Source organism: Scyliorhinus torazame, chromosome 17 (assembly GCF_047496885.1).
Source record: "Scyliorhinus torazame isolate Kashiwa2021f chromosome 17, sScyTor2.1, whole genome shotgun sequence".
Taxonomy (NCBI): domain Eukaryota; kingdom Metazoa; phylum Chordata; class Chondrichthyes; order Carcharhiniformes; family Scyliorhinidae; genus Scyliorhinus; species Scyliorhinus torazame.
In genome coordinates this window covers 154621955-154644440 of record NC_092723.1, presented here as the reverse complement: position 1 = coordinate 154644440, position 22486 = coordinate 154621955, and the positions used below count along the sequence as shown (strand labels likewise).

Genomic DNA, 22486 nt, shown 5'->3' with positions numbered 1-22486 from the left:
ACAGGCAGCGAGAGGTTCTTAAAGGGTCAGGCGGGGACAGGTCCTTAAAGGGACAGGTGTGGAGAGATCCTTAAAGAGACGTGTCGGGAAATATCCTTAAAGGGACGTGAGGGGAGATCCCACCTGCATCTTGCAGCATTTCCAGTAGGAGAGGAAAACGGAGAAAGATAGAAATGTTAAAAAAGGGAATTCAGCAACACAGAATCACCTCCTTGACTGTAAATTACAGTATTACTTACCTGCGGATAACTCTTTAAGACAGCGTCCAAACGAGTAAAAATAAGAACAAAGTTTTATTTACAAACAGTATATTTACACTCCCTGGTAGACCCTGACTGGGTACTTCTCTGATCGGTGCCTTACTGGGCGACCTTATATACTCTAGGTAATGTAGATACCCTGCCCCTAGCAGGGGAGCTCCCACTCAGCAAGGAGCACGGGGAAGACAAGCACTCCCACACCCTAAGCCCCTTGGGGGATATTACATTACATTCCTCCCCCAAAGCTGAAGAAATTCTCGACAAGCGATGAGGCGGAGAAGGAGGAGCAAGCGGAAGACATAGAAGTCTCTTCGGTTCCAATAGGTCCTCTTGGAGCTGATGCGCCGGATCAGTCGGTGTATATCATACCGGTGAACGCCGTCGGCGGCAGGAACAATGTGGCGGACAATTGTCAGGAGGCGGCTGAAATACGAAGTCGACGTCCAAGACCGCCGAGGTCTGCAACACCACCTCTGAGTTTGATGAGGCAATATCGGCATCGAGAGAGACCGGAGACATCACAGCAGGCTCGTTTGGCAATGGAGCTGGAAGATCCAGGGCAGGCTTCTTTTGAGGCATTTCACGAGGGAGCAACCGCCGTGAGCGAGTGTGATCCAGGTGTCATTTCATTAGTTGCCCCCGGACCTGAACTTGGTGTGGGACTGGTCCCGTTTGACGGATGACAATTCCTGAGAGCCAGTGAGCACCGTCGTTAAAGTTACGAATGAACACCACGTGGTCAGGTGTGAAGAGACAAAAAGGTCAATACCAAACTGGGCAATGCCATTGCGAATCTTGGTTACGATGCACCTTCGCGCTGATGTCCAGCAGAATCACGCAGGCCCAAGGGCATCTGGCCACTCCCAAGGATGCAGGGACGCTGCTGCGGGGAGCTCCTGCTGCTCCTGGAAGATTGGGCACTGCTGGGACAACATCTCCAAATCGGTGTCCAATCCCGGTCACCAGACATAGCTTCTCGCCAGCATCTTAATTTTGGATACTCCAGGATATTTGTTGTGAAGGTCCTCTAGTACAGCATCTTGCCCCTTCACTGGAGCAACAACCCTGGTGCTCCACAGGAGGATGCCATCCCTCATGGCCAACTCCCGCTAATTTTGAGAAGAAAGCATTCAACTCCCCTGGTAGCTGCCGATGCTGCACACTGTATAGTGCCAGATGACGCACCTTGGCAAGTACAGGGTTGATCTGCGTCCAGTCATGAACATAGGATGCAGTGACAGGCAAGGAGTCCATGAAATTCAGGATAGCAATCACTTCATCCGTCATAGGAGGGTTCGCGGATTAGACCTGCAGGGGAAAACAGCTGAACACATCAGCATGCACAATCTGGATCCCTCGGCAGTGCTCGAAAGAGTATTTGTAGGCAGCCAATAACCGAGTCCAGTGCTGAATCCTTGCGGCCGCTATGGGCGGGACCGCCTTATCCTCTCAAAAGAGGCCTAGCAATGGTTTGTGACTGATGACGATAAAGAAATGGCAGCCATAGAGGTATTGGTGAAATCACTTGACACCAAATACGACCGCATGGCCTTCTTTCTAGAACTAGGCATACTTTCTTTTGGACGCCGCCGAAATATATATTTAATCATATATTTATGGGGGCCTCATACTTGAATCCTCAGCAATTGTATAGAGCCTGATTCTATCCTGTCCCTTTTTCATAATTTTAAACACTTCCATCATATTGCTCCATAACTTACATTATTCTAATTTTCCACATACCGGCCTCAATTTCCTTCCTATTCTGTGCAGTCTAATACCACATAGGCCTCGGAGATCCTATTTAGGCATTACATATCCTATCATTATCTCCTGGGTTTTATATTTTCTACCTCTTAAGGTAAAGCCTAGCATTCCAATAGCTTTTCCTAAATGGGCTCATCAACCTGAAGTGCTGCCTTCACTGTCCTTGAAACCTGTCCCACAAAGCCCTCTACCCTCCTATAGTGATCAGGGCCTCTACAGAAAAGACATGAGGAAATAGAGGGAGTTTTACTCTGCATCTAAACTTCCTCCCCTGGAAGTGTTTGATGGGGATAGTATAGAGGGAGCATAATTCTATATATAACCAATGCTGTACATGTAGTATAAGGGTTTGGCACATAAAGGATTAATGTGGAACTGAGTACAGCATCGCCTACAGTGATGTAAGAAAACACATAACTCGCACCCGGGGTCAGTATGGCAGAGGACAGAGCTGCATGAAGACCCAAGTAGGGAAAGATCTCCTAGCTTGTACCCATTACAGTATATCTGTAAATATGTAAAGACTTACAGTTAACCTGCTAAAGACTATGAAGTCTTTAAAGACTATGAACTCTGAGGATCCTGGGATTATATTCATTGGAGTTTAGGAGGTTGAGGGGAGATCTAATAGAAACTTACAAGATAATGAATGGCTTAGATAGGGTGGACGTAGGGAAGTTGTTTCCATTAGCAGGGGAGACTAGGACCCAGGGGCACAGCCTTAGAATAAAAGGGAGTCACTTTAGAACAGAGATGAGGAGAAATTTCTTCAGCCAGAGAGTGGTGGGTCTGTGGAATTCATTGCCACAGAGGGCGGTGGAGGCCGGGATGTTGAGTGTCTTTAAGACAGAAGTTGATAAATTCTTGATTTCTCGAGGAATTAAGGGCTATGGAGAGAGAGCGGGTAAATGGAGTTGAAATCAGCCATGATTGAATGGTGGAGTGGACTCGATGGGCCGAATGGCCTTACTTCCGCTCCTATGTCTTATGGTCTTCAGTAAACCGACCGAGATGTAACCAATCCCCCACAACAGGACATGCTCTGGAAATGTTTGATGGGACAAGTGTAGAGGGACTTTCCTCTGTACTTAACCATGCTGTATCCAGCCTGGGAGTATGAGGAAGCTTTATTCTAGATCAAATCTCTTTTTGTATCTGACTAAAGGTTGATGGTTTCTGACACTGGGACTTCAGAATGGAAAATGTTTCACTCTGCAGCGCTAACATCTTTCCTCCAAGGAGCAGGAATTAAAGAAACATTGTTTGCAAAATACTTGAAAACAAATAGACTGAAAGGAACGTATAAACACAAAACATCTGTTAACTCAGGCTGGGAAAAAGCAGTTTGTGACAGTACCTTAGTCACAAACATAGTTGAGCAGGACATCTGATTCGCTCACGCTCTCTCCTGGCTAGATGAGCCAAAATGCATAAATAGCACGCTAAAGCTTTCCAAATAGAGAAACAGTTTCATGAATACTGGGCTCTACAAATTAAAATCAATGCAGCACCATTAAAGTCTTATTAGAATTTGTAGCATAAAGGTTCCATCTATAGTAGACAGGTTGCAAGTAGAATCACTAGGCAAGCTTAATATTGAGCAAGAAATGCAACAGTGACCTGAAGCTGCTTTAATTTGCAACTATCTGGCTGAAAAAATTGATCTTCCACTTACCAATCTCAATCCCACTATGACCTGACTAAGAAAAGAAAGACTTTCAGTTCAAAAACATTTTTCATGTATAGGCCATTTCAAAGTGCTTTACAGTCAATTAAATAATTTTTGAACTGTTGTCACTGTGTAATGCCGCAAATGCATAATTTAGCTCCCACGGGGGCAGCATGGTGGTGCAGTGGTTAGCACTGCTGCCTAACGGCGCCGAGGTCCCAGGTTCAATCCCGGCCCTGGGTCACTGTCCATGTGGAGTTTGCACATTCTCCCGTGTTTGCCCAAAGATGTGCAGGGTAGGTGGATTGGCCATGCTAAATTGCCCCTTAATTGGAAAAAAGGAATGGGCAGCACGGTAGCACAGTGGATAGCACTGATGCTTCATTGCTCCAGGATCCAGGTTTGATTCCCGACTTGGGTCACTGTCTGTGTGGGAGTCTGCATGTTCTCCCCGTGTCTGCGTGGGTTTCCTCCGGGAACTCCGATTTCCTCCCACAAGTCCCGAAAGATGTGCTGTTAGGTAATTTGGACATTCTGAATTCTCCCTCTGTGTACCTGAACAGGCGCCGGAATGTGGCGACTAGGGGCTTTTCACAGTAACTTCATTGCAGTGTTAATGTAAGCCTACTTGTGACAATAAAGATTATTAAATTTAATTGAATTTATAAACATTAAATAAATAATAATTTAGCTCCCACAAACAGCAAGGTTAAAATTACCAGAACACCTGTTTTTGTAATGCTGATTGATGGATAAATATTGGCCAAAACACCTGGGTTAACTGCTGCACTTTTCTTCGAAATAGTGCCATATTCATCCAAGTTGGCAAATAAAGCTTTGGTTTAATGTCTCATCCTAAAGATGGCACCACTAAAAGGGCAGCACTGCTGCACTGTCAGCCTGGATTTCTGTGTTCAAGTCCTGGAGTCGGCTTCTTCGTTGGACAAAGATTACATTGTTTTTTGGCCGTTTTGGCAGAGTTGTCAATCTTACTCAACTCCATTTTTATTTTATTTTAAGAAGGTTAAATCTTGTACTTTCATACAGAGAATATCTCTACAGAAAAGTCAATTAAGAATAAAACAGGACTTGATTATTGTTTATTGTTGGTGGGTGTAAATTTGGGAGAAAATGTGAAAAAGGAGGAGAATAAAAACATTTAAAAACAGAATAAAACAGGACTGACCACTCAGCATCAACCTGAGCACTGGAAACAACAGAGGTACACCTCATCCAGTTGTTCCTGCAAAGTGCTCCTCACTTACAACTAAGAACTTGTGCAAAAATTTGGAGAGCCCTACCAAAGACTCATCAAGCAATGCCCTGACATAATCATATTAATCGAATCATACCTTACAGTCACTAACCAAACTCCCCAATACCATTCCTGGGTACCTCCATTCCCACCAGCAGGGCAGACCCACCAGATGTGCTGGCACAGCGGTATACAGTCAGGTGAGAATGCGGCCTGGGTGTGCTCAACATTGACTCTGGTTCCCCATGAGGTCACATGGCATCAGGTCAAACATAACCAAAGAAACCCTTATATCACATACCACCCTCCCTCCGCTGATGAATCAGTACTCCTCCAAATTGAACACCACATGGATGAAGCACCCAAAGTAACAAGGGCACAGAATATACACTGGGTGGAGAAATTCAAAGAAATTCATAAGAATGACTTGTTAGCACCCCTCCTGACTGAGCTGGCCCCAGTTCCTGAAGGACATATCTGCCAAACTGTATATTAGGGAGGTGGGGAGAGAAACAGCAAGCGGAAAAAACCTATTCCATCTCACCAACTTACCTGTGGTAAATGCACCTGCCAACAACAGCAGTGGCAAGAATGGCCACTGCACAGTGCTTCTGGAGATGAAGCCCCGTCTTCACATTAAGGATACCATCATGTGTTGTGTAGCATGACCACCATACTAAATGGGATAGAATGGGACAGACCTAGCAGCTCACAACTGTGGGCCATCAACAATCTGTAACCTCATGGTCCAGCATATCCATTACTCTACCATTACTGTCAAGCCAAGGGATCAATGGTGGTTCAATGTGGAGTACGAGACAGCATGCCAGAAGTAGCACCAGGCATAGTTTAAAATGTGGTGCCATTCTGATTAAGCTGCAACACAGGACTCTAGCATGCTGTGGACAGAGCTAAGTGATTCCAAAACCAACAAATCAGATCAAAGCTCTGCAGGCCTCTCATATCTAGTTGTGAATGGTGGTGTGTGGTAGTCACCACTGGTGTATTATATTGTATATACTGCACTGCATACGAGGGTATTACGGTAAGGCCCCTGTACTACAGGTACGGGGGTAGATCCCTGCCTGCTGGCTCCGCCCAGTAGGTGGAGTATAAATGTGTGTGCTCTCCAAACGGCAGCAGCTGTAGGAGGCCACACATCTCTGTGTAATAAAGCCTCGATTACTCTCTACTCTCGTCTCGTTGTAATTGATAGTGCATCAATTTATTACACAGAGATTTTACAAAGATGGATCTCCCCACCAAGCCGGATCGCCTGCAGCTGCATCCTCAAGCAGACAACGCCAAAAAGGACTTCCCACATTGGCTAGCTTGCTTTGAAGCATACATCAGATCTGCGACAGACCCAATCACAGAAGCACAGAAGCTCCAGATTCTGTACACGCGGCTCCGATGTCTTTCCCCTCATCCAGGACGCGCCTACCTACGCAGAGACCATGGCACGACTGAAGGAGAACTACGCTCAGCAGACCAACAAGATCTACGCCAAGCACCTCCTCTCCACACGGCACCAACTTCCCAGTGAGTCTGTGGAAGATTTCTGGCATGCCCTGCTCGCCCCGGTGAGAGACTGTGATTGCCAGGCCGTTTCGGCCGCTGAACATTCTAACCTGCTAATGAGAGACGTGTTTGTTACGGGCAGAGGGTCTGACTACATCTGCCAGCACCTCTTAGAAGGGGCTACGCTTGACCTCGCGGCGACCAAGGAACTAGTGCTCTCGCTCACAGTCACCTCACGCAGCGTACAGGCGTATGCCCCCGACCACACGGCCCACCCCTCCTGGGCATCGGAGACCCCGCCATCGGCCACCCCATTGTGGACCCCATCAGCGACTGCCCCCAGCCGCGCGGCAGCCAACCAACCCCGGGGGACCCAAGTGTTACTTCTGTGGACAGACAAAAGACCCCCGGCAGCGGTGGCCGTCGCGGTGTGCGCTCCGCAAGGCATGCAGCAAGAATGGACATTTCGCTGCAGTGTGCCAGGCCCGCTCAATCGGCGCTATTGCCCCTGCACGCCCTCCCCCCACTTGCGGCCAGTGGGCAGTGCTATCTGGCTCCCCTCACAACACGTGCGGCCCGTGGGTGCTGCCATCTTGCTTGCCTCACAATCAATGGGCACCGCCATCTTGCCTGCCCCAGGACATGCGCGGCCCGAGGGGCCGCCATCTTGCCTGCCTCAGGACACGTGCGGCCTGTGGGCGCCGCCATCTTCCCCGCCTCAGGACCCCTGCCTGTTGGGCACCTCATCGGGCCGCTCATCGCCTGCAACCGCCGACGACCAGCCGCACCTCGTCTCCGTCACGATCGACCAGTCCCGACCACACAAACTCGCGACCGCGTCGACAAAGGAGAAGGTCGACGGGCATGTGATATCCTGCCTTGTGGACTCCGGGAGCACTGAGAGCTTCATCCACCTAGATACGGTAAGGCGCTGCTCCCTCGTGGTACACCCCATTAACTAAAGAATCTCCCTGGCCTCCGGATCCCACTCCATGGCGATCTGGGGTACTGCATCGCCACCCTCACCATCCAGGGCGTAGAGTTCAGCGGCTTCCGGCTCTACGTCCTCCCCAACCTCTGCGCTGCCTTGCTACTCGGCCTGGACTTCCAGTGCAACCTCCAGAGCCTAACCCTGAAATTTGGCGGGCCCCCACCACCCCTTACTGTATGCGGCCTCACGTCCCTTAAGGTCGACCCGCCTTCTCTGTTTGCAAACCTCACCCCGGATTGCAAACCTGTCGCCACCAGGAGCAGATGGTACAGCGCCCAGGACAGGACCTTCATCAGGTCTGAGGTCCAGCGGCTGCTGCACGAAGGTATCAACGAGGCCAGCAACAGCCCCTGGAGAGCCCAAGTGGTCGTGGTGAAAACGGGGGGAGAAAAACAGGATGGTCGTTGACTACAGTCAGACCATCAATCGGTACACGCAGCTCGACACGTACCCCCTCCCACGCATATCTGATAAGGTCAATCAGATTGCACAGTACCGTGTCTTCTCGACAGTGGACCTGAAATCTGCCTACCACCAGCTCCCCATTCGCAAGGCGGACCGCCCGTACACCATGTTTGAAATGGACTGCCACCTTTACCATTTCCTTAGGGTTCCCTTCGGCGTCACTAACGGGGTCTCGGTCTTCCAACGGGAGATGGACCGAATGGTTGACCGGTACGGACTGCGGGCCACTTTCCCGTACCTGGATAATGTCACCATCTGCAGCCACAACGCTAATCTTTCCAAATTTATGGACACAGCCAAACGCTTCAACCTAACCTGCAACAAGTAGAAGTGTGTGTTCAGCACGAACCGATTAGCCATCTGATGTACGATCAATTACACTCAAAGACGAGGTTGTGACATAACTGAAGGCTTTAATCGACTAGAACTGTTCGCCAGCAGCTTCGGTAAAGAAAATGAAGGCTGCTGGGACGGCACCGGTTCTTATACCCCGCCTGTTAGGGTGGGGCTACGTACCAAACAGCCAATGGTAAACTCCTAGGTTTAACCAATGGTCTTCAGCCTCTCGGACTGTAATACCTGATAATACCACATTCACCCCCTGTTAAAAAAAGAGTCCGGCGGGAGTGGTGGCCAGTGGTAACAATCTCATTGAACATGGTATGTTCAGGTATGGAGGTACCGTGATACCTCCTTACAGAGTTGCCGAGAATATTTCCATGCAGTGTTCGTTTACAGTTAAAGTTACAGTGAAGCAATCAGTCGGTCGGGTGGCCTGGTCGTCCTCCTGGATCGTCTGGGCTTCGGTGGTGATTCTGGGGGTCTGGGTGTCTCCGACTCTGGGAGCGTGGCTTCGGCCTCCATGGCAGTTTCGTCACCCCTAGGCGGCGCTAGTGGGGCAAACGGTTGACCCGAGAGGGGGGCGCCTGTAGGGGGAGTTGGTGGGTGGGAGGGCCTAGGCAGGAGCGGTGGGAGGACTGACCCTCCTGTGAGGTGCTGTGGAGGGGGGGGGTGTAATGGTTCGGGTGCGCGTGGGGTCCCGGCGGGCGCCAGGTCCCGAAGGGAGACTGTATCTTGCCGGCCGTCAGGGAATGCCACGTAGGCGTACTGGGGGTTAGCGTGCAGCAGGTGGAACCTCTCGACCAATGGGTCCAACTTGTGCGCCCTGTTTTTGAAAACTCACCACTATTCTTAGAAGTCCCCCTATACCAAAAAGGGCCGTTTTCTAAATGGTGATCAGGGATTCTCACTTCCTGACTCCGATGCAAGCTTCAGTGGGTGCTATTCAGGTCAAACTATATTTTCAAGTTATCCCCCGGTATAACCCATACCTTCACCGAAGATTTCATCTACTTACCACTTAGTAGCATCGATCCTGGGTCCCGCATTGCTAAGTAAGTAAAGTAGACTTTGGAATAACCACTGTTTCAGGTTAAAACTTTAAAGTTATTTTATTATTTTTTTTTCTCTTTTTAAAAGATGCAATCACTGTCTTTACAGAAAAGTAAAAAGATCTTGCTTCTGGATCCTTCTGGTTGGTTGAAGGGACCTTCAGGCCCAACTTGACAATCTTCTTTAAAGTCTGGTCTTCTTCAGATGTATCAGCTATTTTAGCTTGGCTGCTCTGCCCTGTCCATTTCCCATGGCCGAGCTGATTGTAATCTGAGTCTAGCTGCTTGTTCCTTCTCTGCTTCTCTCTCTCTCCCTCTGAGCTCTGGTTCGCGTTCTGGTTCTGATAGTTCCTGCCCTGGTCTCGAGGTTTATATTTGCTTTCTAACAATTACGTTTTTTGATGTTATTGTAAAGTAACTCTTTATTTTCTTTGATTGTAAAAAGGAACTTTGATCTAAAACAGTCTAATCCAACAAAGTATTCATTTTGACATGACTTCATCTCATAGATCTGATTACATTGTGTCCATTGTGGTGTTCAAAATGCTTTGGTTTCAATAGGTGTTACTTTTAATTCCTGTCATTTCTATCGTTTTATTTTCCAATTGTGTCCTCAGCTCAATTTTGACTTTGATTTTGGCTTTGAATTATGTTTCTCGTAGACTGATAAACCTGGTATTAGCAAATTTTCACACTTAGAACCTCATCCATTCTTTTCCAGATCCTTACTAAGTTAGTTACTTTCAATGAAGGTGTGAGCCATTGTTTTTGGCTTCATTCAAAATCCTGTTTGTCTTGTTTGCTAAGCCTGCTTGACCAAGGATATCTGCATTTTACAATCCTTCCCGGACAGCTGCTGTTAACCCTTTGTGGGATCTTTCCCAACATTCTCTCATGTTTCTCTCAGACCAGATATTGCCAGACTTCCATGTTTCAAATTACACATCTTTCCATATTTCCAATAACAGCCTGCACATGCTTCCGAAGCAGGATGGGTCCGGGTGTCGCTAGCCAGGTTGGGAGCGAGGTCCCGGAGGAGGACTTCTTGGGGAAGACAAGGAGACGTTCATGGGGTGTCTGATTGGTAGTTGTACAGAGCAGCGACCGAATGGCGTGGAGGGCCTCCGGGAGGACTTCTTGCCAGCGGGAGACTGGGAGATCCCTGGATCGTAGGGCCAGTAGAACAGTCTTCCAGACCGTTCCGTTCTCCCTCGCTACCTGACCATTTCCCCGGGGGTTGTAACTGGTCGTCCTGCTTGAGGCAATGCCCCTGTTCAGCAAGAATTGATGCAGTTCGTCGCTCATAAAAGGAGGACCCCCTATCGCTGTATATGTAAGCGGGGAAACCGAACAGTGTAAAGATACCCTGGAGGGCCTTGATGACGGTGTTTGCGGTCATGTCTGGGCAGGGGATGGCGAATGGGAACCGGGAGTACTCATCAATCACGTTCAGGAAATACGTGTTGCGGTCGGTGGAGGGGAGGAGGCCTGTGAAGTCCATGCTGAGGCGTTCAAAGGGACGGGAAGCCTTTATCAGGTGCCCCCTCTCTGGCCGGTAGAAGTGCGGTTTGCACTCCGCGCAGATTTGGCAGTACCTGGTGACTGTCCCTGGTGACTGTCCTGACCTCCTCGATGGAGTAGGGCAGGTTGCGGGTCTTAATGAAGTGGAAAAAACGAGTGACCCCCGGGTGGCAGAGGTCCTCATGGAGGGCTCGGAGGTGGTGCCGCGGGACGGGGCATCAGGAGGCTCGTTTAGCTTCCCAGGACGATACAAGATCTCGTAGTTGTAGGTGGAGAGTTCGATCCTCCACCGCAAGATCGTGTCGTTTTTTATCTTGCCCCGCTGTGCATTATCGAACATGAAAGCAACCAACCGCCGGTCAGGTAATGCCTCCAGTGTCGCACAGCTTCTACTATGGCTTGTGCCTCTTTTTCGACCGAGGAATGGCGAATTTCAGAAGCATGGAGGGTACGGGAGAAGAAGGCCACGGGTCTACCCGCTTGGTTGAAGGTGGCCGCCAGAGCTACGTCGGGCGCATCGCTCTCGACCTGGAAGGGGAGGGACTCGTCGATGGCGCGCATCGTGGCCTTTGCAATGCCTGCTTTGATGCGGCTGAAGGCATGGCGGGCCTCCATCGACAGGGGGAAGGTTATGGACTGGATTAGGGGTCGGGCTTTGCGTAGTTAGGGACCCACTGGGCGTAATAACTGAAAAACCCGAAGCAGCGCTTCAGGGCCTTGGGGCAGTGAGGGAGGGGGAAATCCATAAGGGGGCGCATGAGTTCAGGGTTGGGGCCTATAACTCTATTTCGCACTACGTAGCTGAGGATGGCTCGGCGGTCGGTGCTAAACACGCATTTATCCTTGTTGTATGTTAGGTTAAGGATTTTAGCGGTCTGGAGAAATTTTCGGAGGTTGGTGTCGTGGTCTTGCTGGTCATGGCCGCAGATGGTGAGATTATCGAGACCCCATTGGTGACACCAAAGGGAACCCTTAAAAATTGATAGAGCCGCCCATCTGCTTCGAAGGCAGTGTATTTGCGGTCACTAGTACGGAGGGGTAGCTGATGGTAGGTGGAATTGAGATCCACCGTGGAGAAGACCTTGTATTGCGCGATCCTGTTTACCAGGTCGGATATGCAGGGGAGAGGGTACGCGTCCAGCTGCGTAAACCTGTTGATGGTCTGACTGTAGTCAATGACTATCCTATGTTTCTCCCCAGTCTTTACCACCACTACTTGAGCTCTCCAGGGACTGTTGCTAGCTTCAATGACCCCTTCCCTCAGTAGCCTTTGGACCTCTGACCTGATGAAGGTCCGGTCCTGGGCACTGTACCGTCTGCTCCTGGTGGCGACGGGTTTGCAATCCGGGGTGAGGTTCGCAAACAGGGAAGGCGGATCGACCTTAAGTAAAGGGGGGTGTGGGGCCGCTGAATTTAAAGGTCAGGCTTTGCAAGTTACATTGGAAATCCAACCCCAGGAGTGTAGCCGCGCAGAGATGCGGCAGGACATAAAGGCGGAAATTGTTGAATTTCCTGCCTTGGACCGTGAGGTTTGCTCGGCAGAACCCCTTTATCTCCACCGAGTGTGACCCGCAGGCCAGGGAGATTCTCTGGTTTACAGGGTGGGTAACAAGTGAACAGCGCCTTACCGTGTCGGGGTGTATAAAACTTTTCGTGCTCCCAGAGTCGATCAGGCAAGACGTCTCGTGGCCGTTGATGAAGACCGTCGTTGTTGCTGTTGTGAGTGTCCGAGGTCAATTTTGGTCCAGAGTCACCGAGGCCAGATGAATCAGTTGCGGGTTTTGATCGGGCAGCGTGTAGTCGGCCGAGCTGGGAGCTTGGGGCCCCATCCAAGATGGCGTCTCCCATGGGTCGCCCATAGTGGTCGGAGATGGACAAAATGGCGGCGGGGATGGACAAAATGACGGCGCCCATCCGTCCAGTGTGGTGTCCGGGGGCCAAGATGGCCACGCCTATGGGTCGCACGTGGCCCTAGGATAGGGGGGGTGGCGGTGAGTGCTGGCCGCCTGGGGCCCGAAGGGAGGGTTGCCGCGGCAGTCTGGAGTCGCTGGAGACCGCGGCCATGGCTCGTGCCTGGCAGACCCCCACAAAGTGGCCCTTCTTGCCGCACCCTTTGCAGGTGGAGGTGCGGGCCAGGCAGCGCTGGCGGGGATGCTTCGCCTGCCCGCAGAAGAAACAGTGGGGCCCGACGGAGTTAGTGGCCGTCTTACGGCGCAGGCCTGCAGGTATAGGGGGAAGGTCTGTGGGGCTGCCGATGCGTGATGCCACGCAGCCCAGGGGCCGCCGCGCAGTCGGGCGCATAGGACTGCCCGTTTCTGGAGGCAACATCCATGGACCATGCCGGGGCCCGTGCCTCTCTAAGTCCCAGGGTGTCCTTTTCCAAGAGTCTTTGGCGGATCTCTGAGGAGCTCATACCTGCTACGAAGGCATCCCGGATTAGAAGTTCCGTGTGCTCGCTCCCCGAAACTTGCGGGCAGCCACAGTTTCTGCCCAGCACCAGCAGCGCACGGTAGAATTCCTCCAATGATTCCCCGGAGCTTTGCCGTCTAGTTGCAAGCAGGTGACGTGCGTAGACCTGATATGCAGGGCGGACATAATGTCCTTTCAGCAGTTTGATCGCAGCATCGTAATCCTCCGCCTCCTCGATGAGGGTGAACATCCCAGGGCATACTCTTGAGTGCAGGAGATGCAATTTCTGTTCTCCTGAGGGGGTGCCTGCGGCCGTCTTGAGGTAGCCTTTAAAGCACGCCAGCCAGTCCTTAAATATCGCCGCCGAGTTCTCCGCGTGGGGGCTGAGTTGTAGACACTCCAGTTTGATTCAGAGATCCATCCTTTCAGCTTAAGTGTAGTCGATTAAATTGATGCACGGTCGATTACAATCAAAGACGAGGTTGTATCATAACTGAAGGCTTTAATTGACTAGAACTGTTCCCCAGCAGCTTCGGTACAGAAAATGAGGGCTGCTGGGACGGCACCGGTTCTTATACCCCGCCTGTTAGGGTGGGGCTACGTACCAAATAGCCAATGGTAAACTCCTAGGTTTAACCAATGGTCTTCAGCCTCTCGGACTGTAATATCTGATAATACCACACCATCCTCGTCTATGTGGTTCAGAACGGAGTTCTAGGGCCTGACCCCGATCGCATGCGCCCCCTCATGGATCTCCCCCTTCCCCACTGCCCCAAGGCCCTCAAACAATGTCTGGGGTTCTTTTCGTACTACGCCCAGTGGGTCCCGAACTATGCGGACAAAGCCCGCCCACTCATCCACTCCACCAGTTTCCCACTGACGGCCGAGGCTTACCAGGTCTTTTAGCCGTATCAAGGCCGACATCGCCAAGGCCGCGATGCACGCGGTCGACAAGACGCTCCCCTTCCAAGTCGAGAGCGATGCATCAGGCATCGCTCTGGCCGCCACCCTCAACCAGGCAGGCAGGCCCGTGGCATTCTTTTCCCGCACCCTCCAATCCTCCGGAATTCAGCACTCCTCCGTCGAAAAGGAGGCCCAAGCTATCGTTGAAGCTGTGCGGCACTGGAGGCATTACCTGGCCGTCAAGAATTCACTCTCCTCACAGACCAACGGTCGGTTGCCTTCATGTTTAACAACACACAACGGGGTAAGATCAAAAATGATAAGATCTTGCAGTGGAGGATTGAGCTCTCCACCTTTAATTACGAGATTTTGTATCGCCCCGGTAAGCTTAACGAGCCCCCTGATGCCCTGTCCCGAGGTACATGTGCCAGCGCACAAGTACGATCTCTGTCATCCAGGGGTCACCCACGTTTAACACTTCATTAAGGCCCGCAATCTACCCTACTCCATCGAGGAAGTCAGGGCTATCACCAGAGACTGCCAGGTCTGCGCGGAGTGTAAACCGCACTTCTACCGGCCAGACCGTGCGTGCCTGGTGAAGGCCTCCCGCCCCTTTGACCATCTCAGCATTGACTTCAAAGGGTCCCTCCCCTCCACCGACCGCAACGTATTTTCTCAATGTGGTCGACGAATATTCCAGATTCCCCTTCACCATCCCATGCCCCGATATGACGTCTGGCACCATCATCAAAGCCCTCAACACCATCTTCGCTCTGTTCGGTTTCCCTGCCTACATCCACAGTGACTGGGGATCCTCATTTATGAGTGATGAGCTGCGCCACTTCCTGCTCAACAGGGGCATTGCCTCGAGCAGGACGACCAGCTACAACCCCCGGGGAAACGGGCAGGTGGAGTGGGAGAATGGGACGGTCTGGAAAGCAGTCCAGCTGGCCCTACGGTCCAGAAATCTCCCGGCCTCCCGCTGGCAGAAGGTACTCCCCGAAACACTTTACTCCATTCGGCCGCTCCTGTGCATGGCGACTAACTAAACCCCCATGAACGTCTCCTTGCCTTCCCCAGGAAGTCCACCTCCGGGGTTTCGCTTCCAATGTGGCTGGCAGCTCCAGGACCCGTTCTCCTCCGCAAGCACGTGCGGCTCCACAAGGCAGTCCCGTTGGTTGAGAGGGTACAGGTACTTCACGCGAACCCGCAGTACGCCTACGTAGAGTACCCCTACGGCTGCCAAGACACAGTCTCCCTCAGGGACCTGGCACCAGCTGGGTCCCCCCACCCCCGTCCCGGCGGCACCCTCCCGGAGTCACCGACGACCGAGCCGACGCTTGACTCGCCACCAGCACTGCGGCGCTCTCAACGATGGATGAAGGCGCCCGACCGTTTAAATTTGTAACCTCTGAAATTTTAATGACAACCTGAATGTAAATAGTTTTCCACCACCCCCGCTGGACTCATTTTTAACGGGGTGAATGTGGTAGTCACCACTGTTGTATTATATTGTATATACTTCACTGCATACGAGGGTATTACGGTAAGGCCCCTGTACTACAGGTACGGGGCTAGATCCCTGCCTGCTGGCTCCGCCCAGTAGGCGGAGTATAAATGTGTGTGCTCTCCGAGCTGCAGCCATTTCGGCAGCAGCTGTAGGAGGCCACACATCTCTGTGTAATAAAGGCTCGATTACTCTCTACCCTTGTCTCGTCGTAATTGACAGTGAATCATGGTGGACAGTTAAACAACCAACCAAGACAATATTTTTTTAAAATCCCACTCTCAATGATGGGAGAGACCAGTATGTTCAATGCAAAAGACAAGGCTGAATCATTTGTAACCATCTTCAGTCAGAAACGCTGAATGGAAGATTTTTTTCAACCTCCTCTTGAGGTCCCGAACATTTCAGATGCCAACCTTCATCCAATTTGATCCATCTCAATCATCAGGAATGTCATGGAAAGTCCCCCTGACAATGCTATCAAGAGACACTCAGCTTCAGACCTCATTACAGCTGTAGTCTAAATATCAACAACAGACAGATTTACATTTGTATAATACTGATGGGCCCAAAGTAACCCATGGTTTCTCCATTTTGAGTTGCAAAATCTATCCAATTTAGCATGGTGGTAGTAACACACAGCACGATGGAGGGTATCCTCAATGTGAAGATGGAACTCTGTCTCTACAAAGACTGTAGTGGTCACTCATAGAATTTACAGTGCAGTAGGAGGCCATTCGGCCCATCAAGTCTGCACCAGCTCTTGGAAAGAACACCCTACTTAAGCCCACACCTCCACCCTGTCCTGTAACCCAGTAACCCCAGCTAACCTTTTTTGGACACTAAGGACAATTTATCATGGCCAATCCACCTAACCTGCACATCTTTGGACTGTGGGAGGAAACCGGAGCACCCGGAGGAAACCCACGCGGACACTGGGAGAATGTGCAGACTCCGCACAGTGACCCAAGCCGGGAATTGAACCTGGGACTCTGAAGCTGTGAAGCAACTGTGCTAACCAATATGCTGCCATGCTGCCCCAATGGCCCTCCTACCAATATAGTCATGGGCAAATGCATCTGCGGTTGGCAGGTTGTGAGGATAAGGTCAAGCATGTTTTTCCCTTTTGTCAGTTCCTTCACCACCCGTTGCAGCCCAGACTCACAGCTTTCTCCTTTGGGACTCAACCAGCTTGGTCAGGAGTGATGCTACCAAGCCACCCAGAGTACATTCTGTGCCCCTGTCACCCTCCGGGGTTACTCCCAGGGATGTTTAACACGGAGGAATACTGATTCATCAGCTGAGGGGGCGGAGGCTGGTAATGAGCCGGAGTGGCGTTGGCGGTGTCTGGGACATTGTCTGCCAGGTATGATTCTGTGAGTATGACTATCTGAGGCTGTTGCTTGACTCGTCTGTGAGACAGCACTCGCAATTTTGACACAAGCTCCCAGATGCTAATAAGGAGGACTTTCCAGGGTCAACAGGGCTGGGTTTGCCACTATTGTTTCCTGTGCCTAGGTCTATGCCATGTGGTCGGTCCAGTTTACCTTTTTGTAGACTTCTTAGTAGTTTGATACAACTAAGTGGCTTGCTATGCCATTTAAGGGGGCATTTAAGAGTGCACTGCGTCTGGAGTGGATCGGTTCAGCTCCAACAACACTTAAGTAGGTTGACACCATTCACTCCATCCATCACCGGCACAGTGTGCACCAGATACAGGAGGCACTGCATCAACTCGCCAAGGCTTCTTCAACAGCAGCTTCCAAACCCGTGACCTCTGCCACTTAGAAACATGGGCACAGTGAGTGGATGATTAGAAACAACACCGCCTAGAGGTTCACCTTCAAATTTCACACCATTTGAACTGTATTACTGTTCCTTCACTGTTGCGGGATCAAAATCCTGGAACTCATTTCCCAACAGCACTGTTGGTGTACTACATCCAAGGACTGCAGCGGTTCAAGAACGTGGCTCATCACCTTTTTAGAGACAATTAGGAATTGGCAATAAATAGTGGCCTTACCAGCGATGCTCATGAACAAAAAGAAAAATATTGGGACTTTTACCAAGAGCCATCTCCTGCCCAATTTGGCTTAAGATATAAAATCAAGTGTCCGATCTGCACAGATCTGGCCACGGATTTCAACATTCTACCACCTCTTGCTCACTGCACTTTTTTATGTTTTGAAATCGCACTCACAACCAGAAAAACCTACCCTTATATTTATTGTTTTATTTTGATAACTGTTTTGGGAATGTCTGTCACACCACACATTATTTCTAAACCTCACATTTTCTGATCGTTACAAACAAATATAAAGAAAATGAACAACAGCCATTTCCTGCCTGAGATTTCATCCTTGGGCAACTGCCAATTAATAGAAATGTCCAACTACAATAATTGGTCTGAGGAACTATTTAGGTTAGTCATCCATCGGGCTTGGTTAAGTATTCCCCCAAAGGGACAGGCTGAGTTAGCAAATCTTGCTTCACAGCTCCAGACTACACACGAGTATAAATAAAAATTGGCTCAAATTTCACGGGGCTGGAAGGGGCATAAATCTAATTGATGTTTGGGAGGCGATACCTGGAATTCTGCCGATGCTGGGGTATTCTTTGATGGATAAAGCAGACTCTTACATTCCAGTCAGGGGCCGTGAGCGGATCTTACACCCACTCTCTAAAGTCAAGGGAATTAGTTAGAGTGGGGGCGGGAGGGGGGGGGGGGGTCCTTTATTATCTTGGATGTCCTCCATTGGACTTCACACCATAAGGGGAAAATGCGATCTTTGATCGTATTTGTGGGAAAAAACAAAGATACTAGGCGCGATCTAACGGCCCCTCTGTGCCCGACTTGGTGCACGGTGCAGCTGGTAAATCTCACGAGAGGCATCTCGTGAGATTTACACAGCTCACATTGCCTGACGGGATCTCACTAGATGTCGAGATTGTGGGCGAGATTTTTTCCGTATTTGGGACATTAAAGTGTGCAGCTAGTCTCACTTTAATATGCACTCACCGGATCTACCCAAGGCGTTGGAATCTAATCCCTTCACCTTGGAGACTACAGGTGAGTGCCATTTAGCACTGGTCCCATCTGGTGAGCGGAGGTACTCAGTGCAGGAAATGAGATGAAGTGTGGCCTTGGCAGTGAGTACCCTGCTGCAGCCCAGAAATAAAACAGTCCCATTAGATAGCGGGGTCTTTGTGACCACCTGGAAACACCCAGCTAAACACACTCAACACAGGACTCTATTTCATTTCTGTTTGGTCGTGCCCTGTGTTTCGATTCAACAAGCTTTCCCCAGAACTGGAAGGAGATTGACATGTAACAGGTTTTAAGTGAGTTAAGAGACATGAAAACATGGGAAGGAAGGAAAGTACGAAAGGGAAGATCTATGAGCAGGTGGAAAAGAGAAGGATGATAGTGTAAGGCAAATAGAAATGAATAATGAAAAAGAAATAAAATATGCCACATCTCTAGCATTGTTCAGTTCTGATGAAAGTTACTTTTAAAAATTTGTTCATGGGATGTGGGCATTGCATTTATTACCCATCCCTTGAACTGAGGGGCTGGCTATACCATTTCAGAGGGCATTTAAGAGTCAATCAAATTGCTGTGAATCTGGAGTCACATGTAGGCCAGACCAGATAAACATGACAGATCTCCTTCCCTAAAGAATATTAGTGAACATTAGTACAACAATCAATGGTTTCATGCTCATCATTGGGCTTTTAATTCCAGCTTTTATTGGGTTCATGTTGGATTCGAACCCAGGTCTCCAGAGCTTTACCCTGGGTTTTTGGAATACAAGTATAGTGACAGTACCACTACGTCACTGCCTCTCTCATTGACCTGAAACATTACCCCGTTCCCTTCTACAGATCCTGCCAAGTATTTCCAGCATTTTCTGTTTTTAGATCAGATTTCCAGCATCCGCAGTATTCTTTTTGGAATTTTTTGGGGGGAATTTTAACAATTTTTATACAAAGTTTACAAAAACCAAACAATAACACGTAATAACAATTATAATCCCTCCCCCCAGACACAACTATATAAACCAAATCCCGCCCACTCCCAACAGCCAACCGTGACCAACTCTTTTAATTACATTATAAACGGCCATCTACAGTAAAACCTGTCCACTAACCCGCTCACAGTGAACTTGACCCTCTCAAGGTGCAAAACTCCATCTGGTCACCCAGCCATGCAGAGGCGCTTGGTGGTGTAGTTGACCTCCAACCAAAGAGGATCCGCCTGCTTGCCACAAGCGAGACAAAGTCCAGAACGTCTGCCCTAGCCCCCATCCCGAACTCCGGCACACCCAAACCCCCCAAATTGCTACTAGTGGGCAGGGCTCCAACCCAATGTTCAGGATTAGCATCCGCCGTAATTTGATTTCGAATTAGTGTTTAATTTGCTGCCATTTCTTTTCCAGGAAGTTCTGCTCTTCTCTCCAAAAGGATTTAATTTGTCTCTTTCACATTGTTCCCATTCATTACATTCCCCTCATCACACATCTTCACTTTTGTTTTACCATCTCCTACTCTCCTGTCTTCTCTGTCTCTATACTTGCTTTAAACCTCTCATTATCTAACTTTTTCCAGTTCTGGTGAAATATCATTGACCTGAAACATTAACTCTTGTTTCTCTCTTCACTGATGCTGCCAGACCTACTGAGTATTTCCAGCATTTACTGTTTTTATGATGGGTCTAGAAGAGGTTTGAATGACTGCAGCAGAAATATAGAGATGGAGGGAAGCACAGGAAACCTGGTAATGAGGAGAAGGCTCCAATGGCCTAGGAATGTGGCAGAGAAAGGACACCTGAAGGATGTGGCTTACCCTCGTCAGCCGTGAACCAATCTCTGATCTATTTGATGCTCACGATAACATAATTGGACAATGGACATGGACCAAGGAAAATGCTACCAATGTGTCATGCAGGCGGTTCATGGAACACACACAATTAACTCTATTCCTGGGGTTTTGGGTGTGATCTTCAGTCTTCGACAAGGATAGGCAGAATTTCCCCTCCATCACACTTAAGCTGGTAGAGTGAGGCTCCAGGACTTTCTGCACCCTTTATCTGGCCAACACTCATCACACCTCAAATTTACTCTGCAAAATGATACACTTGATTGTATCTAGTGAAAGGAGTCAATGTTTTCAAGTAATATAAATATACAGAAATTATCAGCAGCACTGATAACCTCACGACTAGCATGCCACAACGGTCAGTTGAACAGAACTCCATCTAAAGTAGTTAAACGTCAGAACCATGTCAGGATAATTCATGCTCTGTTTCTTATGCTCTCCCTATTTTTGTTCCATCAATACATTTGAGTTTGTTTTAATATTGAGTTTATACATATTTAGAAACATTAGCAATGGTTCCAGTGGAATTCTAATATCTCCCAATGTCTATTTTATCCACTTTGTGATCTGTATCACAAACCCACTCAAGTCGACCTACAACACAGACTACGCTGAGAGACTCTGCCGTCACACCTGTCTCACACTCCTCAACCACCTCGTACACCAGCTCTACAGCAGATGCCAAAACCTGGACACCAAGATCGAGTCCATATTCTCAACTTGCGCTCAGGACGCAGCAGACCAGCTGCGGAACACCGCCAAAACAATGAGACAACGATACTATGCCACCTATTTTATCCAGTCTTGGTTTGCACTGAATTTCAGTGGCCTTCACTGTAATTATAAGTCTTTCATGTGGAACTTTGTTTCATGTTTTCTGGAAGCCTAAATAAACTATATTATCAAGGTATCACCATCAATTTTACTTACAATATCCTCAAAACAATTAAAAAGGTTTGTCAGGTAGAATCTCACACTTCTAAATCCACGCAGGCTGTTTCTTACTAAGTTATTTACTTTCCACTTTATCCTGCTATATGCCCATTTTATCTGTTATTGACATTAGTCCAAATTGGGTCCACAGTTGCTTGTTTCAGTTTTTAAGTTATGCAGAAGTGCATTTTACTACCCTGTGCTTACAGATTCACAGTGACAATAACCAGTGCCCACAAATCCTCCCTGTATTTAGAATGTTCTTTTCTTCAGTTTTTATGTTGAAAATTGCTAACCAGTTGTAGTGAAGGAGCTGCTCCAGAGTTACTAATCTGTTGTTTGTTCAGCTGGAACTTTATATGCTCACAGGGTCAGGGAGTCACATCAAAACATTGGAGTGTGGGCTGGGGGATCAGGGTGAGCATAAATACTTTCCTTGAGATCCACAGGACTCGGTTTCTAAATGGTGAACAACAACTTGTTCTAATAAAATGATCTAGGTCGGTACATGATTTGGATCAGCTGTTCTGCATTACTTCATGGCACAGCTTTAAGACATGCAACTGACGCTCTGTGCCTATAGATTGACTTGACCTCAAGGGCCCTGGTGTTCCCTTTTTCTCAGTGAGCAGAGCAGTCATTAATGGGAAACTCTTGAGTTAAGTGAACACACTATCAGGGACTAGCAGGCATTGCTGCAAAGACCAGGAAAGTGTGTTTTTTCCAGGGAAAACTGTCATCTAAAATAATTTTCTGGCCAATCTGTGGGTCAATAGTGTCAAATAATATCAACAACTTGCACTTATATAAGATGTTCTATAATCGCAAAATGTCCCAAGACATTTCACAGAGGCACAACAAATGTGACACTCCAAAGATGCAACTTTAACAATTGGGGAGATGAATCCCCCTATTCAACATTCCAGGAGAGCACTGCAAAACATCTGGGAGGATGTTATATCGAGAATCAATGCGGTCTCCAACACGGTGAGAACGTGAGCGCAGGTGCAAAGTCA

At 49.0% G+C, this 22486-nt stretch overlaps 1 long non-coding RNA gene across 1 annotated transcript in view; it reads left to right on the top strand.

Moving 5' to 3' along the window:
- Nucleotides 1–21435, top strand: part of LOC140393588 (uncharacterized) — a 134863-nt gene extending 113428 nt beyond the window's left edge. The window contains exon 3 of the long non-coding RNA XR_011935681.1: nt 21127–21435. This is a non-coding gene — a long non-coding RNA (uncharacterized lncRNA). The remainder of the gene's footprint in view (nt 1–21126) is intronic.
- The last annotated feature ends 1051 nt before the right edge of the window (nt 21436–22486 follow it).